General features: G+C 35.1%; 1 protein-coding gene across 1 annotated transcript in view; it reads right to left on the bottom strand.

The window, feature by feature from the left end:
* Positions 1–9,970, bottom strand: part of LOC106132209 (uncharacterized) — a 74,030-nt gene extending 64,060 nt beyond the window's left edge. Inside the window, exon 1 of the mRNA XM_013331566.2 lies at positions 9,768–9,970. The gene's annotated coding sequence lies outside the window, so the exon portion shown is untranslated. The remainder of the gene's footprint in view (positions 1–9,767) is intronic.
* Between the last annotated feature and the right edge of the window lie 6,349 nt (positions 9,971–16,319).

The raw sequence follows: 16,319 nt of genomic DNA, 5'->3' as shown, positions 1-16,319 counted from the left end.
GTGCTCAAAACCTGATTAAACGTTATTGTTTTAATTCGTGTTTTGTATTGTTTTTGTTTGGTCACCTTCGTTCTCGTCCTTATTGTATTTATTTTCTTAGAAATATTCTTCTACTGCTATTTCTTTAGATCTTACAAATCTAAACATTCAAGATAATATATCAACTCTGTTTCAAGCCAAATTAGGAATTTATCGACTTAAAGTAACTACATTTAACTTTATTTTCTCGTAATAAAACTCAGATAATGTAACATTTGATTCGTCAAAGCGTTGCTTGTCTAAAGTCTGACATATCTGCGGCGTAAAGTTTTTCTGCTCGGGTCATTGTTCTTGTAATCCAATACGTAAAGCCGTATACACACCGTGGTATCATAGCACCCATGTTTTTAACTTCTTTTGTTACTGTGCAAATTATTGAAACCTTTCAACTTTTATTAAATTACACAAATTTTACCGATCTTATGACAATTCTTTTGATTTATATTAACTTTATCATATCGAAAAATATTTTTATTACAGACAAGTCGTGAAAAAAATAAGCCAAAAATGTTACAAGTAATGAACGACGTCGAAAATACACTTGAATCCAAAAACGGAAATCGTAAATGTTAAAGATTAAAAAAAGAGACAGATTCAAAACAATTTAAATAAGATTACAATTGGAAACTATTCATAACTCAAGATTCGAATCATGGCAAAGACCTATTAATGTGTCGCCGGCTTTAGGAATATTTCACTAGAACAACGTGCGTATCGTACCAAATTACCAACGACATTGGGTTAAATTTGAACCGTATGATAATTCGGGCCACGGGCAGCGGAAGTCGTCTGCAAAAAAGCTTTAGAACGATCATACAAATCTCGACGAACGGGACCCGCATACCTGATTATTTGATATTGTCTATTTTTTGTGGGTGATTTGTGTCCAGTGCAGGATAGCGTCATCGCTAACTTGAATAGAATCAATTTACATAATTTAGACCTCTGTGCAATACTATACTTTTGTTTGGGCATTTAATATGCAGCGTAACCTATTTAGGGCTTTGTTAAGATTTTGCGATTTTGATTATTTATATTAAACATACGAGTAAGTATGGCGGTACGACTGAGATTTTACATTGCTTAACGTATATTTAGATAAAAGACTGGATTCAAAAAAAATATTTATTGATATTTCTCGTATTTAATATGTTGTTGCGGTTTTCTCTTCTCTATGATGCTTGACCCTCGAAGTTAATCTTGTAAAAAGAAATAAGTTATACAAATAAATAAGTATCCGCGCCTAACATAGGCCCCTGATAACTCCAATAAAACTTATTGTATATGCGTGAAGCGTTTCATCCACCATCCACCAATTATACCGACGCTGTCTTCACAGACGTGTTTTGTTTACTAATTCCTTTCCAATATCGAGAACATTGCAAGTTCTTGGATCCACAGGTGGCTCACATAGTCAAACGCTCGAGTAAAATCATTACTGAGACGCATTGTACTGTAAACGATGAAAAATTGTAATTTATTACACGCAACATCTTCAATCTCTCTATTCTTTTGGTGTCGCTTTCATCAAAGTTCTTTACGCTTAAATGTTTAATCACTAGAATAGAATAGAATAGAATAGAATAGATTTATTTTCAAAATTGGATACAAGGTATCACTTATTGACGTCACATAACTTAAATCTAATTATAACTACTACCGCTTCCAAAGCGCATGTGTAGAAGAAGCGGCGGAACAAACTACACTGCAGCAATTTCATAGGACTTTCACTTATATTATTATATCAACAATATTTGATATGTGAACATACCATGTTACAACAAAATCATCATTGAACATTGAGAATGACTGGTATTATTTCAATGAGTGCCCGTATAATTTCTACTTGAAAGTTTAAATTAAGATCGATTTTGACAACGTAAAAATGCCATATATCATTACTGAACCTTACCCTTCTTAAACATGACTTAAATTGTAACCAAACCACCAACCTTCCAAAGAAATCGCTTTACTTTTCGCTATGTTCCTAAGATACCATCTAATATTCCTCGCTAAGTAATATATGTTATCTATGTGTTCTGATTGTAATAGTTTAATCATTTTTGTCATGTAACATTTTTCTATCATGCAAGATAAATATTATCATTATCTAGATTTGTAAATTGTAATCACGACACGAAGAACTCACGGCAATGATTTCCAAAACGGGACAGTTTCGACGATTAACTTTCTATGAGCATTGTCTGGTGTGGTAACCTCTAATTGTGTTCATCTTGAACATTTTTCGAATTTATCACGCGACTCCGTGAGCAAACAATACTAACTTTTTCTTAGAAAATTAACAATGAGGGTATTTTTAATTGCAACTCGATTCTTTTCTACTTTTTGCGATGTTATAAGTAGACATTTTTTTGAGCAACAAATTTCACTTTTTTGCATCAACAAAAAAATTTATTAGACGATTTATCAATAATTGGAAATCAAGATGAATTGTGTGACTACGGTGAGACTTATGACATTCAGACTGAGGTCACTACTAAAACAAACAATGCCTTCACTAAACAAGGATCCAATTCCGGCACAAGTCGTTTTCATTCTTAAACCAACCTTAGATTCAATCAGTGACCAGTATCCAGTAGAGTTAATTTACTTCAATTAACTAACAATTAGCCGGCCTTGTTCGCATCCCGCTTCTGAACAAATGGTCGTACACCACAATGCAGAGACCACTTGCTGTTCGTTCAAAACGTCGAGCATTTCATCAAGTAACTTTTTATTACCCTTGACTTCCTGGTGCGTCAATTAATCAAACATTTGGAGACAAGATTAAGTGATGGACGGCCCATATTATACCTAATATTTATTGCTGTTTAATATTTGTTTATTGAACTTATTTGCAAGTAAAGCACAGGCTTTTCTAGAAGGTCAAATTTTAAAGTATAAAAAAATAACGTGTAAACTAAACACAAACATTTTGCAGAGTTAAAAACATATATTTCAACCTTTAAACTTCTTCGAAAGTAACGAAGTGTGACTTAGTATGAGGAACTCTAAAAACTTATTCAATTAATTGTTTAGACAATATCTAATTTTTGACCTTTGATAATAACGAAAAAGCGACAAATACTATACTATTTACTTGTCGCTGTAGCTGTTTCGTTTTGTTCTTCTTATGGTGCATTAAAGAGTCTATCTATCTATTTAAATGAAAAACCAAAAAGAAGTTATTCTGAGTACTCAAGCTATGCGTCCTAAACGTTCAGACAAACATTACATTCCAGGAGAACAATGGAACATCTACCTCCAACAAACAGGATGGAAGGTACTACCAGTGCGTCAAGCGGTGATCGGAGTACCAAAAGAATTAAAACACAGAACGATTCTACAGATTCGTTATTTATATATCGTATACATAGATATTTTCATATCTATGCCGACATGTTTTCTGATAATGTTATTTATAATTGAAACACAAACGATATTAATTATTTTTTTCTATTTAGATGATGTGGTTTCTAGTGTATGAAAGAACTTACATTCATATAATCACGTCTATATCCCTTGCGGGGTAGACAGAGCTAACAGTCCCGAAAATATTGATAGGCCACGGTCAGCTATTTAGCTTAATGATAGATTTGAGATTCAAACAGTGACAGGTTGCTAGCACGTCGCCTAAAAGAAGAATCCTAAGTTTATAAGCCTATTCCTTAGTCGTATAAAGAAACATAAATATAATCTTTGTATCAAGTTTAACATTGTCATATTACATTAGCAGTTAAGTACACATAAGAGTTTCATATCTCATCAATATGACATAACAGTGGACAAGAACGAAATGCCAATTCTGTGGACTCCCTACTGTGTTCAAAAGTAGGAAACAGGCGTTCAGAGTGTATAAGATGAGTTATAAATCCAGGGCGATGGTCAACAGCTGCCGCCAATTGAGACAAATGAAGACGGCGCCACAAGCCGACTCTGCCTTAACTCGATGACTGATATGACGGAGGGAATCCTAATATGCTGGAGAAAATTGTCTTAACTTGCGTAAGATGTCATTTTATTGTACGATGTATTATCCTCACCGGTAATACTTGGTAGCATATTTTTTGCCTAATTGGTTTATAAACGTATGATTATAGTTTGGTGCCGTGTGGTTCCCGGCACCAATTAAAAAAAAGAATAGGATCACTCCATCTCGTTCCCATGGATGTCGTAAAAGGCGTCTAAGGGATAGGCTTATAAACTTGTGATTGTTCTTTTAGGCGTTGGGCTATCAACCGTCGCCTTTTACGACATCCATGGGAAAGACATGGAGTGGTCCTATTCTTTTTTGCAATGGTGCCGGTAACCACACGGCACTAATACTCATATGAATAGATTGCTATTGACCTGAATATGATCAAGAAAAAAAATGTAAGTTTATAAGAAAGTATGCTAGTGTGTTACTCTTAAACACTAGCTAACCGAAACTAGACCTAGTTTCGACAATCAATACAACTTCTAAATTCATTGTAAGTAGTTGTGGTCAAGTACAATGGTCAACGGAAGTGGAAACCACAAGGCAAGGCCCGACAATAAGGTAATAAAAAGACAAACTAGTAACTGATCGAAAACTAGGCGATAACCTCAAAAGATTTATCTAAACAGGTAATGACATGTTCTGTTTCATGTTTTATTTTGAACTACTTCATGAGCAGACAAGTGAAGAATCTTGAGGTTTTGCGAACGAGAGCCTTGTTAATCGTTTACTATTTCCACTACAGTTCATACTCGTATGAGATCTTCAATGGCATGCTCATATCTACTTTATTTGAAACTAGCTGTGCCCGCGACTTCGTCCGCGTGGTATAGTTATTATGGGCATCATTGAAGCCCTCAAGGATGAATAACTTTCCCCGTTTTTTTTTTTTCATATTTTCCATTATTTCTTCGCTCCTAAAAGTTGCAGCGTGATGTTAATGTTACATAGCCTAAAGAATTCCTCGATATTCGACGCAAAAATAATTTTTCAATTCGAACCAGTAGTTCCTGAGATTAGCTCGTTCAAAAAAAAACAATCTCTTCAGCTTTATAATATTAGTATATGTAGATGATATAATACATGGCTCTTCACAACAAGTTGATATTACACAAATTGCAATAGGTACTTTAAGTTATATATCCCGATATAGTTTTGTCTACATTTTCCAAACATTCAAAACGGACTAAACGGCTGTTCAATTAAAATTTCCCGTTAACCAGAACAAATAAGAACCGCTATCAAACCAAATACCTGTTATCAAACATTGCCATAACACGAGCAAAGGGTTTAACCTACTTTGGTGGTGTTGATTCAACGAGGCTTATCTCTGCAATAAGTAAACTAATAATAAAACCATTCTTATCTATCCGTTTGTACAGCCTTGACTGGCAGCGGATGCTGGTTTGAACGATAGTTATTTAAATATAATTATCAAGGACAAATTTGACCGGCCCTACGATATGGATTGTGTAAATTTCTATTTCTAAGAAAACGCTGAACAATTGATATCAAAAAAAAAAATTCTAAAGGTTTTTCTTGATGGCTTCATTAGCATTGATTAGCGGTAAATCATAGCCTTATTCTCTTGAAATTATTATGTTTTCATCAATACGTTTCATTATTACGTTTCAATCATAGCCTTATTCTCTTGAAATTATTTCACTTAGTAGTTAATTGAGATTAATTTTGATTATATTCGGACAATAATAAATATTGCAATGAAAGAAGCAGATAATAACGTGCAACACAAAAGATTAACACAACCAAATAAAAGCTTTAAAATCTAGATTTTTAAAAGACACAAGACTTTTTGTCCAGTCTTAAAGGGCAACGTCCACCATCGGAATGCCAGCGGGAAGCCTCGCTCCAGTGGCGCCTTGCTCCACAAATAAAATTAAAAAAAATATTCAAGTCACCGCCGCTGTCAATATATTATTGGATGACAATAATACACAATACGCTCCAGAGGCGGAATGTTACGCACTGCTACACAAGAATGCCACTATCTTATGCTCACTCAAAAGACACTTCGATTGTCATCTGAATTTCAATTTCGAAATCCAAATTCTAATCTGGAGTAAAGTGATCAATATTAAATTATCATTCAAAATCAACAATCGAGTTAGTTTCAGCACATTCCTGAATGGTTTTCCATGCACACACGCTAGTTTGCGTGATGCGGGAACTATGCGAGTAAGGATTAGTTATCAACACACTTTCCCTTGTCACTGCCAGATGTTTTCGTGTTTGCCGATTGTAATTGGTGTACTGTGTTAAATGAAAGTAGGTCTGCAAAAAACATTAACACCGGAGATGGCAACTGAAATGCGAAATTTATCGGCCGAATCAGTAAACGCAGCCAAGCGGCGAATCATTAACGATACTGAATCATCTTTTGTTGATCGTGGTGATCTATTAAGTGATCGGTCGTTTCCTAGACCTTTGACCTCTGTCAATATAGCGTTTGTATAATTTATATGTCGCACATATGTCATTAATAAATGAATTTGAAGAACAAAATGTTTGAACACATGAATCATCGATAAATTAAACAATATTCAAAATATATGAAGCCCTTAAGCTCAATTTAGTCTAGTCATTAATTCTTATAATTTTAGGACTTTTAAGCAATTCGCGCCTATTCAAGCGTACAGTAAATTCGAACCCAACGCTAATAACGCCTTCCTCCCATTGACAAGCGCAGACAAGACAAATGTCGCAAGAAACACCCACAGAGAGCGTGAGACAGCATTGTGCTGTGTGCCAACTGGTTCTCACACAAAAATGTATGCAAGAGCCATCTGTAATAGTAGAGCAAAATGCAGAAATCTCGGGAATTGTTCAGTTTTGCGCAACCTACCTCGACTACGGGTAATTGATGGAAAATGAGCCGGCAATTGTGAAAAAGAAACTGATTGACATCTAAAAAATAACTGCCGTTCTTTCCCATATCATCACGCAACGGCTATACGTAAAACTTTAGCATCAACTCAGTCGTTAGATAAACGTTTATGTTAGGATTTGAGATGTCAGCTTAGAAATGCGATATGCAAACACCCGAAGGTTTACAGATTAAAAAATCATGCAACACAATTTTAATGTAAACTTGTCCTAAGCCAACATTGGATATTTTGATAGAAGAGTGAGAATAGGACATGTAAATATAGCCTTATTTATATGTATGTCTTTAGCAATTCCACGTACATAATGAGTACTAAACTACTATGTATATGACTAGATAGAAGACAATGTATCTGCAGGTTTAGTGAATCATCAATTTATACTTAGTACCACGTTATGTACACAAGTATGACAATCTTCTTAGGATTGTAATGACAAATTACTCGACAAACAAGAACTATATAACGATTATAGCCATTTATGGCTATTTCACATTTTACACTATTGAGAACAGATTTTACAATGTACTTATGTTTGTATGACTGAGTAACTAAACTCCGGAATCACTACATAATTGTTGACAATATTAGTTACCTTTACATCAAGTCCTGATAAGTCTGTCTGTTATATATTTTGAAATAAAGTTTTAAATAAATAAATAAGTAAAAAGACTTAGTAGAACACAAAATGTTCGAACAAATTCAACAAGAAAAACACGCACCCTACTTAAGGATAACTTAAAATAGCTATAAGTAAGAACATAACAACTGGATCTTATACCCAAACACTTAAACATTTATATCCTAATCATCATTGTAATGCTATTTGCTAGACAAATGAGTTTTTGCAACTGAAGCTACTTTAAGTGCGGTAACGATTGAATTGCTTTCTCATGTGGTCGATTTACCACCTTTGATGCGGTTAGGGTTATCACTTATAAGGATTCGAGCCTAGTCTTCATATTTGTAAGCTTTTTCTTGAGGATGTAGTCCTGTTTCGAAAATATTTCCTTAGATTATTACGTTGTTACAACTGTTTGTATTTTTTAGTAAAATTCGTCCAGTTACTTGGCCTTTAATAAAAAATATATTTAAGTAAGCAAATATGTAATGTGGATGACATAAAAAAGTTAATCACTTCTCAAATATCAGTATTATAGTACCATTTTCTTAATCTAACAGCTCATAAAAGTTCACTGCTACACTAAGGCGTCCCCAAAAATAGGTTGTTTTTTACCCAAAGTCACCACGCTGGGCAGGCGGGCTGGTGACCACAGTTTCTATTGATTCTGGACTTTATTGTCATATAAGCGTAGTAAGCGCTGCTGCCTCCCAATGAATCCCTCAATCGTCTCTTACGATACCCGCGGGAAGATATGGGGTAGTGCTATTTTACTCTGCCGGCACCACACACCATTTCCCTGCTAAGAATAAAATTAAATTCCCAACAGAACAACCAGGCTATCACTTATGATGATAATAATGACAACCCTATCATCTACCCCATTCTACACAAAACACATCTATTTCTACCAGATACTCAATTACATCATTATCAACACCTGTATTGCTTAATCAGATTATCTTGTAAGTACATTTTATTGGTACTTCGGACGTGATTTAGAAAGACTTCTTATATCGTAAAACTAATTTATAATGATAGCCTCTCAATCACTAACATTACTTCTAATCACAGCAATAACAACATAATCTTAACTTTACTAGTGATTTCCTGAGAAATCTATTTTATCATTCAAATAATCATTCAGATTCCGTTTTTTCTTCTTAATATGCCAAAGATAAAGTTAAAATTTGGAATCGATTCTAAATTTATGACAGTAGTCATAAATCATCAATGTAATTTGGTTAAAAATCTTTAAAAAATTACTTTTTGTCCACATTGATATCTTAATCTTTTAAATAATTGGTCTTCTTACAACCAAAGCTTAAAATAAGGGGGTGAATGTTATGTATTACTACCTAAAATTCCCGGTATTCACACTACACGCCCCCGCTATTATCTAAAACGATTGTGAGGTTCTGTGTCTATAAACACGTTTCCGAGCTCAACTCCACCATAACAATAGGTCCCCAGCGTTGGTCAAATTGGTTTGGTCGATCGCTTCGATACTTAGAAGAGAGTAGCATTGTTCGACCAACCCACACAGACCCGATACACGCTTCCAATTGTTATGGTAGAGCAGTACAATGGAACAGTAAACATTTTGAAATCGTTGTTATTGTTATTTAAAACCGCTATTGCGTTTACCAATGCAGTAACGTTATTATGGATATGAAGAAAAATACAAATGTACTAAAACAAATTGGCACACTAAGGTGATTCATGCGAAAAACTTTTAGTTTTCTTGAAGAAAAACATGAGTCATTTGGCATTAACATCAAAAGAAAATTGTTGGAGTTTCAACAAAATTTGTTTTAAAATTTTCATCTCAAAATTTCATTTCAAATTTGTTTCAAAAAATGAAACGAATATAATTACTGAAGATGTAACAACTGTGATAATTATTAATTGTAGCAATAGTGCAGTTGTCATAGCAAAACTTATTTCTAGCAATAACGTTTTTTTCATGAGAGCCTAGTTAGAAAAGTTTTGAATATAAATTTCTAAAGCTATAACTTTAAATTCAATAAACTGTGTAGATACGATGTTTTTTCGTAGAAAAGCATATCAAATTCGAGTTCAAAGAATTATCTTTAACTCATAAAAGTAAAACATTCCATAAAACTAGTAAACAGTAGCAATATAAAAATGCATGTGGCCAATCAACGCGGTGCTGTGAAATCGTTCACAATGGACCATAAACTTTACAATAGTTTCAGCTTACCTGATGAGGACTTCCTGATACTGAAATCTCACTTAGCCCTGGTCAGGGGCGATCACAACAGACCAAGCTCCATAGCACATCGCACAATGTTTGAGGGTAATTGAAAATTATCCACTAGCACTAGATCGATCGCGCGGGCACTCCAAGCGTCGTCGCGACACGTGCGTCGCGCGCGGAGGTTTGGCGCGGAATGCCTTGTAAAACGTCGGCCACCCTCAGCGGATCTAGCTAGAGGCGTATTTGTGCGCTGCGCTTGCGATCATTTTTTGTAGTTTTTTGTGTGATGCCTGTTGTTGCTGTTTTGATTTGGCATTTGAATTTAATAAATATTGTTTTTTTTTTAAATAAGTCACAAGTTAACACTTCTCTAGTGTCATTTTTGTGGGTCATCACTTCAATGTGTTTAATCCTATTTCACAGCTCTTAGAGCAAACTTGAACCATAATTTAGTTTCAATACGAGTATGATTATTATTTTTTACAAGTTTTTACTTCATTACTTACTTTAAAAAATATTCAATAAAATTTGTTCATTCATTTCTAGATATGGATAAAAAATCGTTTTGAAACAAAACATTACTTAACAATGAATTCAAACCTATTGGGTTTACTCGTAATGTGATGTATTTGATAGCATAGGTAAATGATAATTGTTATATTTCATCGGAATTTCAGTTCAGCAAAACATTTGCTTCCTTACAACATGAAGGAGGAAGTCAAACAGCATGCTGGTAATTATTCAATGCGCATTGCATTGTCGATGGTTACCCAACGATCACGTGCTCCGATACCACACACGAGACTTCAGCTGCCGGGGATTTATATCAACGGTGGAAAGTGTTCAAAATATGATTAATAGATTACAATAATTATAAAAAATGATAAAAAAATGTGCGGTGTGGTTCCCCGCTCAGCTATTTGGCTTAATGATAGAATTCAGATTCAAATAGTGACAGGTTGCTAGCCCATCGCCTAAAAGAAGAATCCCGAGTTTATAAGCCTATCCCTTAGTCGCCTTTTACGACATCCATGGGAAAGAGATGGAGTGGTCCTATTCTTTTTTGTACTGGGAATCATACGGCACTGTTTGAAGTTTCAGGCGTAATAATGATTTTATAGTTACCAAGTACTCAGAACAAAGCGTACTTAGTAGATACCTAACCTACACGTAATCGCTTCAATCATAGGTACCTACCTGAATCACAGACATACTTTGTAATCGAGGATGTAACAGTTTAGCACAAAGATTCTCATGAGCCTCATTACTTACCTACTTTGTTTGATTGAGGATATGAGAGGTAAGAATTGTCAGTATTCAAGACTTTATCGCTAAAGTGATCACAATTCTGATATTAAAAGCATATTTTGTTTTTTTAAACAAACTCTGTCTACCCTCTCTAGGGTATAGACTAGATATAGGGTATAGACTAGGTAGACAGAGCCAACAGTCTTTTCAAGACTGTTGGCTCTGTCTACCCTCAGTCTTGAAGAGACTATTGGCTCTGTCTACCCTGCAAGGGATATAGACGTGACTATATGTATGTTTGTTTTTTAAATAGCAACCGGAACATTCTTGTCATTTCTATAACACTGAAATAAGTTAAAATCGACCAAAGGAGAAAAAAACAATCCAAGTGGGAAAGATATGATGAAATGCGTCATCACATGTATTATTACCTGAAGCACGCTGGCGCTGTATTTTCTGTTAAACAACTGACATACAAAAAAATTTTAATTCCTGCAAAAAAAACCTCAGCAGTTTTAAATATCAGTTAATCAGTCAGTCAGTGTCCTAATTTATATGTATAGAAGATAAACTGGAGTTACCTATACAGTGAGATTGTTAGTTCCAGAACCTTAGACTCGTACGTAAGTACGTAACAAACTCACAACCGTAACGGAATATTCACGGATGCGTGTCCAAAACCAAAATAACAACTTGAAATACGTAACATTTTACAAGTTATGATTAACATGACACTGAAAAAAAGTATGTCTATGTCAATATACAGATTATAATAGAAATAATACGAGTATATAATAAAAAAACGTTACTTGCGTTTAAACAAAAATTTAAACTTAAATTTATTTTCTTTTTGTACGTACGTTGTGTGTTAAGTTTAAGTGCACTTTTTTTATTTTTACATCCTACTAATATTATAAATGCGAAAGTTTGTGAGTATGTCAGGATGTCAGTTTGGATGTTTGTTACACTTTCACGCAAAAACTACAGAACCGATTACGATGAAATTTGGTTTGTAGGTAGCTGAATACCCAGAATACCATATAGGCTACTTTTTATCCCGGAGTCCCCGCGGGAATGATTCCACGCGGACGAAGTCGCGGGAGGCCCCTAGTAATATATATAATAACGTTACTTACGTTTCAAAAAAAAATTAAACTTAAATTTATTATATTTTTGTGGGTAAAGTGCACTTTTTTTACAAACATAATATAGTGCCGTCTATATCCCGTAGACAGAGCCAACAGTCTTGAAAAGACTGATAGGTCACGATGAGCTGTTTGGCTATATGATAGAATTGAGATTCAAATAGTGACAGGTTGCTAGCCTATAGCCTCATAAAAGAAAGCCAAGTTTATAAACCTATTCCTCAGTCTTATTTTACGACATCCATAGGAAAGAGATGGAGTGGTCCTATTCTTTTTGTATTAGTGCCGGGAACGACACGCCATATTTTTCTTTTTTTAACCTCAATTAATAATTAAGTTAATTAGAGGTGTACCACAAGGGTCTATTTTGGGATTTATTTTATTTTTAATAAATATCAATAACTGAATTTATGTTATCATCATTTTGTAACCAGACATTAAACTAGTATGTTTTGCTAATTGAATTAATCTTTTGAAGTCCATAGAGATCTAGGTGATAATTCGAACAATGTTTTATGATTTAAAATTATTATTTTATTGGAATCACCTTCAAAGTTAAGAGGCTGGGTTATCAGAACCATCAACAAACAGTCGTCAAGCGTGACCGCTGACTAATACCCGGTAAACTGCCGTAAGTTTATTTTAGGTGTGATTTGTAAGGTTCATAGTAGGTATATGAGCATGAGTAATATATAGCACTAAAGGTACAATAAAGTGTCGTGTGGTTCCTGGCACTAGTACAAAAAAGAATAGAACCACTCTTATTCGGTCTGAGGCGTCAATTTTAAGAGTTAGGATATAACCCTAACTAACGCCAAGTGGAAATAAATTACATCAGAAGTAGGTAGTTCACTATATGTTTTATGATATACCTTACCACAGAACATCATTATAATTAGAGGGACGATTAGGTAATAATTTCCGAGCGACTAGGAGTTGACGGCGCGTGCGCACCGCCGCTGCTCGTGACGCGTGACTCGGCGTCACGCTTGGCGACGCGGCAGAGCATTGTTCTCCCTGGTCCTGCCCAGCCCAGCTAATCAGATGTAATGGGTACTTACCAAAATGTGGAGGGTTTTCTACCAACAAGGTAGAACAAGAAGATTCGAGAACAAATTCACTGCTGGGTGAGGAAGGATTTGAAATTTTGAACAGTTTCAGATGATTTCAAAATTGATCATCAGATTTCAAAATTGTGGAGCGTTAAAGTACTGACTTTAAAAGGGCCCAATTGTCCACATTCGTTGCATCTGACAAACACCTAGAAAATTGTCATTTCCCAATCAAGAATCGTTATCATCGTCACTCCAATAACACACAAATACAGTTTTATAGCCAGTTAAAAAACCTAGCGCAAATAATGGCTAGACCAAATCCAATTACCCACAAACAATAACGAGTCGCGTGAGTCATTTTGCAATTGTATCACGTTGTTCCTAGCAGATTACCCGACTTTGTTCGCCTTGCAAGAAAATTCATGTTGACTCAATAAATTTGCAGGTGTTTACAACAGAATACCTACATGCAATTATTTATCAATAGTTCCCAGCGAATTGACCTGAAGCGTCTCCATTTCAAATTTCATAAAAATAGGTTTCACTCACAGGTTTAGCTATGAAAATGTATCAGGCAGACTGGTCAGTTGCAATATGTTCGATCCCAAAAAAAGGGTCTTAAGGTTAAGTAAATGTTCATCTATGTCTATTTTATATTTAGGTACATCTAGTATTTACTATGTAGATCTACATACATACATACATATGGTCACATCTATATCCCTTGCGGGGTAGACAGAGCTAGCAGTCTTGAAAATACTGAATAGCCGCGTTCAGCTAATTAGCTTAATGATAGAAAAATGCAAGACTATTGTAAACTTCGGAACAACTTAAAACTTCTTTCGGACATAACCACTATAAATGTAGCATACACGTCTTTTTTGGCGCCATGGATTAGATTAGCCTAGGTATGGCGGATACACCAAAAATGTACCATACAAAAATATAAAAGTACGCATAATAAGGTCATTCGCGTCCAATTTGTGAACAAAAACTCGTCTTCAAAGATCCCGGTGTGATATGAATTAGAATCAGTCATATTGTTAACATCCCGTGTCGTTGCTCGGAGTTTACAAAAAATATCCATAGTTTACTGTGTTCACACTGGGCAATTATCGGCGATTGAACGCTAACAACGATCTTATGATGAGAATAACATCGTGAAGAAACGTTAGGACAGTTAATTAGAATAGAATAGATTTATTTCCAAAATTGGATACAGCGTATCACTTATTGACGTCACATCACTTAAATCTTATTATAACTACTACCGCTTCCAAAGCGCATGTGTAGAAGAGGCGGCGGAACAAACTACACCGCAGCATTTTCATCGGACGTCAATTTACAAATATTGATCTCTTAAATCTAAATCGTGGACGAATGCACATTGTCTACATTAAAAGACTAGAATGAATGTAGAACTAATAGATAGAGCCAACAGTCTTGAAGATACTGAAAAGCCACGTCAACTGTGTGGCTTAATTGAATTGAGAATGGCCACGTTCAGCTATTTGGCTTAATGATAGAATTGAGATTTAAATAGTTTAAGGTTGCTAACCCATCGCCTAAAAAATAATCCCAAGTTTGAAAGCCAATACCTTAGTCGCCTTTTACGACATCCATTGGAAATAGATGGAGTGGTCCTATTCTTTTTTGTATTGGTGCCGGGAACCACACGGCACGGCACGGTTACTTTCCCAATTTGAACATTGTCCAAGGATATATGACGCGACATGCTTGAAAATTGTGTGATATCGGTATTTGTGATGGTCGTCAAAGCCTTTCATCCTATTTCCGATAGGATGGCACGTAGCCAAGATAATGGATTATTATTTAACTATAATTATTAACCGTAATGTAATGAACAGTGGGAACTGAGAACAGTGCCGTGTGGTTCCCGGCATTGCAATACCGGCAGTGCAGTGTGTGATTTGTGTGGTTCATAGTAGCATGAGTAATATGTAGCACTAAAGGTACAATAATGTGTCGTATGATTCCCAGCACCAGTACAAAAAAGAATAGGATCACTCCATCTCTTTCCTATGGATCTCGTAAAAGGCGACTAAGGGATGGGCTCACAAACTTGGGAATCTTTTTTTCAGGCGATGGGCTAGCAACCTGTCACTATTTGAATCTCAATTCTAACTTTAAGCCAAATAGCTGAACGTGGCCTATCAGTCTTTTCAAGACTGTTGGCTCTGTCTACTATACGAGGGATATAGATATATATAGTGACCTTATGTATGTATATATGGAACTGAGAATACAATAGCTTCAAGCCGAACTGTAAAAAAATACTGAAGACATGATGAAATAAACCTCTTGTGATTGTTCTTTTAGATGACTTGTTAGCAACCAACTAGTATCTGAATCTCAATTCCATCATGACACCATCATTTGGCCTTTTTTCTGGGTACTCAAGACTGTTAGCTCTGTCTATCACATATAAAATTAAGACAATGCATATTGCCTACAGACTTCGTGTGGCTTAAATCTGTCTACCCCGTAAATAATAAAGACGTGATGTATTAAGCCTACAGACTTCGTGTGGCTAAAATGATTATAGTTACCAACTATTTTCAGAGGCGAAATAACTGGCGAGTGTCTTGGTGTCGTCTCGTGTACCATTACGGAGCACATACATACATATGGTCACGTCTATACCCCTTGCGGGGCAGACAGCGCCAGCAGTCTTGGAAAGACTGATCGGCCACATTCAGCTATTCGGCTTAATGATAGAATTGAGATCCAAATAGTGACAGGTTGCTAGCCCATCGCCTAAAAAAAGAATCGCATCTTCTGATACAATATAAAAAAAAATAGATTCTCGGTACAAAACACAATTAATACATATATGTATTTGTATTGACGGAAGCCAGCTTCAACTAATTAACTGACATTACTTAAACATTTGATGGAGATGTAGGTAACCTTGGCAAATGTAATTTATTGTTTACACGAACGTGCGAATTCTTTTGTTTTCACGACATAATAATGTTAATTGAATAATATAAAAATAACCACACAAGTCTCCCGATTAAAAAATCATACACGTATTCTCATATTAAATAAATAAATATATACGGGACAAATTATACAGATTGAGT

Source organism: Amyelois transitella, chromosome 2 (assembly GCF_032362555.1).
Source record: "Amyelois transitella isolate CPQ chromosome 2, ilAmyTran1.1, whole genome shotgun sequence".
In the NCBI taxonomy this organism is placed as follows: domain Eukaryota; kingdom Metazoa; phylum Arthropoda; class Insecta; order Lepidoptera; family Pyralidae; genus Amyelois; species Amyelois transitella.
This window is presented reverse-complemented; position numbering and strand designations above follow the sequence as displayed.